Source organism: Plodia interpunctella, chromosome 7 (genome assembly GCF_027563975.2).
Source record: "Plodia interpunctella isolate USDA-ARS_2022_Savannah chromosome 7, ilPloInte3.2, whole genome shotgun sequence".
Lineage (NCBI taxonomy): Eukaryota > Metazoa > Arthropoda > Insecta > Lepidoptera > Pyralidae > Plodia > Plodia interpunctella.
Window position 1 is genome coordinate 7,105,007 of NC_071300.1, and position 9,397 is coordinate 7,114,403.

The following is a 9,397-nucleotide window of genomic DNA, read 5'->3' on the forward strand; positions in this document are numbered from 1 at the left end:
ATATTAAAGTGAAAATACGAGTCAAACTATAAATATGACACAAACATTTTTAAACTTTTTCCATGTTTTGTTTTTATGAACTATTCTTATTAAAAATGCTGCGTATAATGTTTTTTAGATATTAGAGTCAAAATGATTAGATATAAGATATTTCTGTTTATGTAAATGGCATGTTCTGATGTGTGATTGTGTCTTATTCAATGAATAATAATAAAAAAACTTTATCTGATATTTAGCTCTAAATCCGGTCTTTGATAAAGTCATTACACGGCTGTCAAGATCGAAATCGAATATCTAGACCTCGTTTTTATTTGTGTTTAGGAATCTATGTGTGTCATGTGGTTAGAATACTAGAAAATTAGCATCATGTGATTCACTATTAATGAATTACAATTAAGTATGAAAAAACTATGTACAGTACATAGTATCCGTTTAATATTTATTTTGCCCGTATCCTGTATGCTATCAATGTTATATACACATTGATTGCTCTTTCACATTACCAAATACAAATATTTTTTAAATTTGTATTATCGTAATTTGATTGCCATCGTGTTCATAAAGGGTCTATCAGACAAAGGACAGGTTTGACACAGACGGATGTGCGTGAAGAAAGGTTTATTAATGCGTTGGATAAAAATGAAAGCAAGACTGCACAAAAAGAAATAAAACTCAAAAGGGGACCCCTTTTGAGTCCACTTCATGCTCACTTAATGCTTGCTCTGTTCTCACACATTTTTTGAAGTAGGTAAGTATACCTATATTATATTTAGGTATAAATTAAACACATTTTAAAGTAGAATTAATTGTGAGCTAGTGGATACTAAATGACGTCTGTTTATTGTTACAGATACAACGACGCTTTCGTCGTTGTAGCTGTAACAATAAACTTCTTTAGGTTTATTATTATCACGTCTAGTAGTCACACGTGTGTCCACTAAATACACATCATCTGTTCGTTCAATATATATAAAAAAGGCGGGTGTTTAATACCAGTGACAAAACATGTAATAATTTCTTATAAAGACATGGAATAACTTGCCGTTGCCTTTAAATTACTCTTCAAGTTCTGTATTTTTTTTGTATTTTATTATGTGCAATAATGTTATTTCAAACAAACAGATAAAAGACATCATACCGAAATCGTTCTCAAATTTGACAATTCTCATCTCATGTATGATGTCGGTTATGCTCGTGTTCTTTTTATATTTTTAAAGTCTTTTTTACAGACAGACCAGATGAGACGTGCAGACAACCACCTGTGGGTATCGTAAGTCTTCTTGCGGTCACCTTCCCGCATGTCATCCGTCTTCGATCATAAATTGAAGCGTAAGTCCCATGCTCATTTTTTAGTTGATGTTCATTCAAAATGAAGAAATACCAAGAGAGAAGAAAACCAATAGTACTTATATTAAAATTAAACAATAGTAGAAAAACTTGACATAATTAGAGTTATCAAATTTTAGCAATTATTTTTCTTGGAATGGATATAATATGGTTTCTAATCCAGCAGTTGATAAATATATTTAACTATATCTACTTATGGTGAATGTTTGGTTAATTCCAGCAGACTTTACGAAAATTTTCATCATCATCATTTTCATGCGGATAAGGAGGATTAAAATTCAAAATTCTTTATTCAACTTAAGGATATTATAAGTAGGTACATCACTTATTGACGTGTACGAACACTTATGACCCAATTTGTAAAACGCAAGTGAAGAAGAAGCGGCATCTACTGGCTTACGAAAACCTTCGTACATTATAAAAACTTCAAATTGGTTAATTTGTTTAATCGAAACAATTAATTGGACACACATTGGACGCAATACATCAGTCTTACCAAGCTCCATGCATAATCTTGATAATACAACTGCTATATGCCGGTGACCGTCATTTAAGGCTCCTGTTTCGTCGCTGTTCAGAAGCCACCTGATATTAATCAAGATTAGGCACCTACCTAATCCCGTCGAAGCAAAAAATAGTGTTGGGTTACATGATTTCGGGAACCGGTTTACGTTTTGTTTTTAGATTAGGACAAGGTTTAATTTGTCAACCAGAAAGCAACACACACTGTCCATTTATAAACTATAGGTAGCTAGCGACCCGCCTTAGCTTCGCATGGGTGCAATATTAATATATTTTATACATGTAAACTTCCTATTCATTCACACTATTAAAAAGAAACCCGCATCACAATCCCTCGCGTAATTGTAAAGATTTATGTATACATATAAGACAGACAGCATTAAAGATATTTATTATAACAATTTCAAAAAACATATTATTATGACCACTTCTAAATAAAAACGGTATAAAAGGTGAACCAAATCAACGTCTAGAGTTATATATCAATAAAGAAAAAGGGTCATTGCAACGAAAATTGAACTAGAAATATCACTTTCACATAATAAATAAACCTTGCACATAATACCTTTTGTTTTATGAATTACATAAATTTTAATACAAAAATAACTTCGAATACATATATTTTTTATTTTAGACACGATTCGTTTACAATCAAGCTTCATTAATTAGACGTTCAATTAAAACTAAAATTTGAACCATCACGTAATTAGAACGAATGAAAAATATGTGTAATAAGCTATAGCCATTAGTTTTGGTGCATTTGAACTACATCATTCAGGGGCAGTGTAAAACTTTCGTATTCCTCTCCTTAATTGCATTTGAATTGACCTGCCACATTTGAAAAAAATTAGTTATTAAGGTCCCGTACCAGATAATTGTAAATAACAAAACGTATGTACCAATATCACTACATATAATAAATTACTGAATAAGACAGTTTCTGTGAGATTTCATTTTAAAAAACTATTAAATGTATTAATTTAAATTGCAAAATATCAGCGAACATATGATTTCACATTATTACCATCATCATCATGTACGTACATACATACCTACATGCCCTCCGTCACTGTTTTTTTTATTAATGATCTACTTTTTTGTTTTAAAGCTCAACATAATAGCAAAGATTTGAAATGTAAGGTACATTACAAATCTTTGCTATTATTTATCAAATCTTATTATTTATATTTTTTAATCCTTTTTTTTAATATGCGGAATTCTTTATTTATGGCCAATTCCATGGACTACTTCGACGATTTCTTTCTTCCATCATTTTCCTTTTTCAAGTAGCGCTGTGTGACTGACTTGGCCTAATTTTTACTGTCTTTTTTTGAGCTCAGGTCACCATTTACGCATTTATCTCCATCAAGACATCGGAAACGTGAACCTAATTATGCAAAATTACTGCCTGTCTACGACTTCACTTATACAATTAAGGATTTAAAACTTCAACATTAAAAAGTTAAGCTTTTTTTACAGTAGGTAGTGCTCACGTCTTATAACTGTCCTGTCTTATAACCTACAAATCTAAATAAATAGAATATAACTAGATAACCTACTTATAATTCTAGGTTACCACTCAAATGATTCCTAACGTGGCGTGTGGTCCCGCCCTAGATTAGGACCACTTCAAATCCTCCCGTGGATGTCCGCGACTGAGGGACACAGCCTAGGCAGCTGATAGGCAACAATAACATTCCTAAGGAGGTCGATATAAGGCAGGCGGCCGGATTTAAAATCACAGCTGAAGAGCGTCACAGTCCCGAAGGAAACCAGAAATATGCGAGAATGAGCGAAACTCAAGTGATTGACATTTGAACATAACAAACCAATGCGCGCATTTACCTACGTATTTACACGATAAGTGTCGTCATAATACTGATTAAGGTCTTTGTTTTGACACGCAATTGCAAACGTGTACCTCTACACATTAAAGATATGTCGTTAATAATAATATTTTCAACACCATATCATAAATTCTTGTGTCTAATATCATGTAGCAACGTAATCATCTCTTATGTAGGGGCTGCTCATGGTAAACGAAATTTACTACAAAAATACTGTAATAGACTAGATATAAATCCTTATAGTTTTGAAGTCTACTGCATAATATGCATGCCTGTGTTAGAATATTAGATATATGTATGATCAAAACACAAATATTATATAACTGAAATCAATCTACGAGTATACATATTCGTTATTTAAACTAATTGTATTGCGACTAATTTTATCATTCGTAACCATCGACCGCTTTATTTGATTCATTTAAAATATATATATCTAATATTCTAACACATGACAAAAAATTTTATAGTAATACTATCTTTGGCCTGAGGCTTCGTCTACGTTTATTTCGTGCGTCTGCTCATAACTTAATATCTCGGGTTCTAAGCAACGTGCACGAACAAACGTAATAAAAAGAAATGTTTTGGCTTCTATTAGTACCATAAAGACCCGATAATATTTTTTGTTTAATATTTCCTATGTACAGACATAGCCCACTTATAGTTTGTTATAGACTTGAGAGACTTCTGTCGTTCTCCTTTCCAACGTAGCTACATATTTGCATTACCTTCTCTTTGTCTTATAATTATAATTGCTATCAAATATTACTATACAATTTATGATAACTAAGTTTAGGTTGAAATTAGATTTGAACATTTCTGAATAATTAGTAATGAAAATTCATAAATTACCTACAGCTTTTCGTAAATCCGCAGAGCCAAGGCAGGGTATCGGGAACGATATATCGGCACCGCGGGAAATACAGCGGGAATATCAGATCCAAACCCATAACTTACGCTAAAATACTAAAATTGTTGCCTTCAAATCTTCCTTCGGCATCTTCACGCTCTCCAACTAGTGTTGTACCGGTTATTCAACCATAGAAGTACTTATTATTATATCCATATCCATAATATATTAATATTATAAATGCAAAAAATTCTGACTCTGGCAGAAGAGGCAAACCCTAGAAACGTTGGCTCGTCAAGGATGATATAAATGCCAATGGTCTGACAACTGGGATGCCGGACCCTGGGCTCCGATGCTCAACGGCTGGGAAGAAATCGGGAACACGCTTAGATGAGAGAGAGAGAGAGAGTGATTAATATTATAATTCATAAAAGAAAGTCTGACTCTTACGCTTTCATATTTAATACTTTTTTGATGACATGTTGATAGCTGGTATGACAAAAATCGGCATTGCTTTTATGGAAAGCTAAACATTATTTTTTATTTCTGAAATAGATGAAATCATGTGTTTTTTATAAATTCTATACAGATATTACTAACAATCAAATTTCAATTTCCATAATAATATATGTAGGATTGTAGGTATAGTTATTTATCGAAAGAAATTATAAGACAATTTGTCGATAAGTCAGCCGACAGGCACACACCCCTAGCACTTTATAATATTCCATTATGAGGCCAATAATCGGTGAATATTATTACAATTCAGTTATCAGCTCATCTTAATTAACTTTGCCAATGAGACTGCGTTAATAAATAGATAGATAACATTACAAATGTATTTGAAATATTATCAGTAGGTGTTGCTGGAAATAGGACCCTAGAACAGCCTATAGTAATGAAATTAATTTAACATACGATTATTGTGTTGCATTCTGAAATTATAACGTTACATGTATCTGTTACTTTAATTAAATTAATAGTCCTCTTCCTCTTCTTCATCACTAATCCCATTTCACTTGGGATCGGGTCTCGTAAATCTGCGCCAAAAAACTCTGCTCCGAATAAAATTAATAGTCCAACTCTTAAACTTGAATTTTCCTATATTTACTCGTATCTACCAACATCTAGATAAGTTGGTAAGGACTCTATTTAATTCCAACATTAAGTAAAAAAAAATCATCTTCATCTATAAATCATCACATGTGCTTTTCACTGTTTTTGAAAAATGAAATTCACGATGAGTATTCACAACTCTATTTTCATTACATCACTGTCACTAGTAGTAACACGAGCCTACAATATCGCGCCATATTTTGCCTGCAAGGGCTATAATTATAAAAAGCATTTACTCCGAACTCTTCCTTGGTATGCTGAGCATAGTTTTTTTTCAGAACACGATACACATAATAAATATTTCAGTTACTTGGAACGCGTTCTAAGAAGAGATCCCAGTGAAGGTGATAGCACGCACTGAGTTTGCAGGGCTGTCTCTTGGAGAAAAATATATGAACAGAGAATGTAGTGTATCTAGTCTATTCAGTGACAGCGTTGTCGATAATGATTATTGCCATTTCAATGTTTAAGAATTAGAAACTATAAATATGTGAAAATTTTACGGTGTTTAATTTTTTGTTAAAAAAATTGATTTGTGTAATAAGTTTTTTGGCAAAAAAACATCTTTTGTGACCGTGAACAAGGTCACGTTTAAAGAAATGAATTATTCAAAAATTCAACTCGATGGTCTGAAAATAACTGTTCCAAAATTGAGTCGCAATATTATAATAAAAATATATACATTTTCCTCACCAAAATTGAAAAAAGAATAAGCACGATGAAATTGATGATTGATTACCAATTTGTTCAATTTCCTCGACTACGTCATTAAATGTAATTTTTCAAGTAAAACTTCAGTACATAACTCGTATTACTGGATAATTAGGATATTTAAGTTACTAGAAAGTAGGACATGGGCCAAAATTTCGATTTCAGTTCGATCACCCGAATGAGGTTTAACACGTTTCATTTCATCCTTAACAGTAAAATTAATACTTATATATTTGTTCAGTACTTAAACCATTTATGTAGTTTTCTTTACTAATATATGATGGCTATGTTTGTTCAAGTTTACTTTTAAATTAAAAAAAAACGTGTTCGTTTCGTAAAAAAATACCTTCACCGCTGACTTCCCTAATTTTATAAATACCCATTAAATTAATGATCAATACTACTAGAAAAACTTTGCAAATATGAGCAATTGAGAGTAACCCTAATGATATAATCTGCCTCAGGTATGTTTATCTGTATGTTGCATTGAGTAACGAGAAGTAATACCACAAAATAATGATTATACGGAAAGACAATGTTATGTTAGTAAGTTAAGTGAATTTGTTGTTTATTCTATCTTTTTGTTTGTTTATACATCATAATGTAACAATGGATACAAAACTCTTTTTTTAATCACTACGTAGGTACATTTCTTATGTGTTCGATCCACGTGATTATTTATTTTTAAGGTGTTTTACATCAGTACAGCTTCATAATGTAAGTATTTTCCTCATTGATTCTATATTTTTCTTACTTCATATCGTGCCGTCACTAATCGATATCACGATAATTTTTTGCTCCATCGTTATTTCCGATTCGTCGTGTCGTGTTCAAACAATAGGTCTTCAATTTAGGAGAAAGCATAATTAATTTTATCCATGTATGTTCTCACGTCATTATGGCAATTGCAATTTCTTTATTTCTCGTTTTAAATTATTATTAAATTGGCATTGACCATTTACGGTTCATAAATTTATTAAAGTGTGAAAACTGAAGTCAATGTGTAATGAGCTTTATTATTTTTTTCTTATAAATGTAAGTGTTAACTTTTTATCTGTTTATATTTTTGTTTGCTATGAATGAACATGATTTTTTCAACATCCAAAATTTGTTATAAGCACCTAGTCCTACTCGTTTCAGGATTTTTATATGAAAACAATGATTGCTTAGCAACAAAGAGATTGCCCACTGGAAATTTTGTCCTCGAACTTAAACGAATGCAATCGCATAAAAATAAAATCTGGATACAAATCTTCTTATCGAGATACAGAACAAAGACATTTTAACGAAGGAATCAATTTCTGCGACTTTCAAACGACAGTAATAATATTTGACCTTTTACTTGAGGCAACTCTTGACAATCATTTAATAAAAATGTATGAATATGTTGATCGGAAGTGTAGATCAATAAGCTTTTACTAAGATATACTGCTTGAAAAGATCGTATGATTGCATACATTAAAAAAGAGAGTTGGACGGATTTGAATGAACATCTGGAGTAAGACATCCGGGACATCGCGTGTGAAGTCGCCATTACGAAGGGGCCTCATGTGTGAATTGTAGGCTCCCTGACTAATATACTGGAGACATATTATTATGGAAAGTTAGTACAGTCAATAGCATATCAACCTACCTAAATTTATTGTAAACTCGCCCTTATTACCGCCGCCTAAAGATCCATGAAAGATAACTTGACTTGCGGTCATCTGTGCTAAAGGAGCTGACATTTTGAAACAAATTAAGTCAGTAAACGAATAAAATAATTTATATAAGAACTACACTGAATATTAAATAAAAAAGTATCCTAAATTATTCAGAAATAAGTATTGTAGCTATAAATTAATGTAGCTGTCATTTAAGGCTGCTTATCACAACGTGCAGCTTAACCTTTTAATTAAATAAGAGCACATAAAATATAGACGTGTATAATAAGTATATTAAACGCTGGGGACCATCCGTCTTCATTAAGTCCGCAATTAAGATTTACTTGGAGATTTTCCTTGACAACGCTATTTTCGATCTAGTCCACATAACGGTCTGTTACGTTCACGCTTTTCTTTTTGAGATGATTTGTTTTTAATTTTGGTCTACCTAGTCTTTTTTACAAAAATTCTGTAAAATTTTTATTTAATGTATATATCCCAAGAAATCACTAAAAATTTTAAAACGATGTACTACTCGATATGGACAAACTCAACAATGCATCGAAATTATATTTAGGAAAGTTTTGGGATAAAACAGGAATACTAACAATAAAAAAAAAATGGCAATATAGGTACTATACGATACAATGTCAAAATTTTATCTGCTTTTTTTACCCATCAACTAGTATTATAATATTCTTGGGTAACATATTTCGATGCTTTTACCAAAAGCAATTCAACGTTTGATAATATATACTCACTTTTACGACAAGAAAATTCTAGCAATCATACTTTCGAATTTTTACTTAGTAGGTTACTTAATTCATAGGTTAAAATTTGAAGCAATCAGAGCCACGTTACGTATCACATGGACATGGCGGTTGGCGATGTTTATTCCAGCATTAGCGGACCGAATGATCTGAATACTAGACAGAACACGAGAACTGTTTTACTTGAACGATCGCGGTACTGTAGCAACTATCGGGAACTTTCGGTTGTTCTACAATGCGAGCACGAGATAGATGGATGTGGCTTTTGTTAAAATTTCAATTTTCATAAAATAAGTTTGGCAAGTACGTATATCACCTAATGGAATCTATTCTCTATTTATATTTGTACTGACATCGACGAGAGCAATTGATGTAGAATAAGAAGAAGACAGGAGAATGTTGCGAAGGGAGTAATACTTCCTCCACATTATATATGTATCTTAACATTCTTAACCAGCAGCCGGCTTTGCACGGGTGCATTATTATGCATGGTATACACATAAAAACTTACTCTTGAATCATTCTACCTATCAAAAACCCGCGTCGAAATCTATCATACATAAGGACAGACCGTCAGAGAGAAGCGACTTT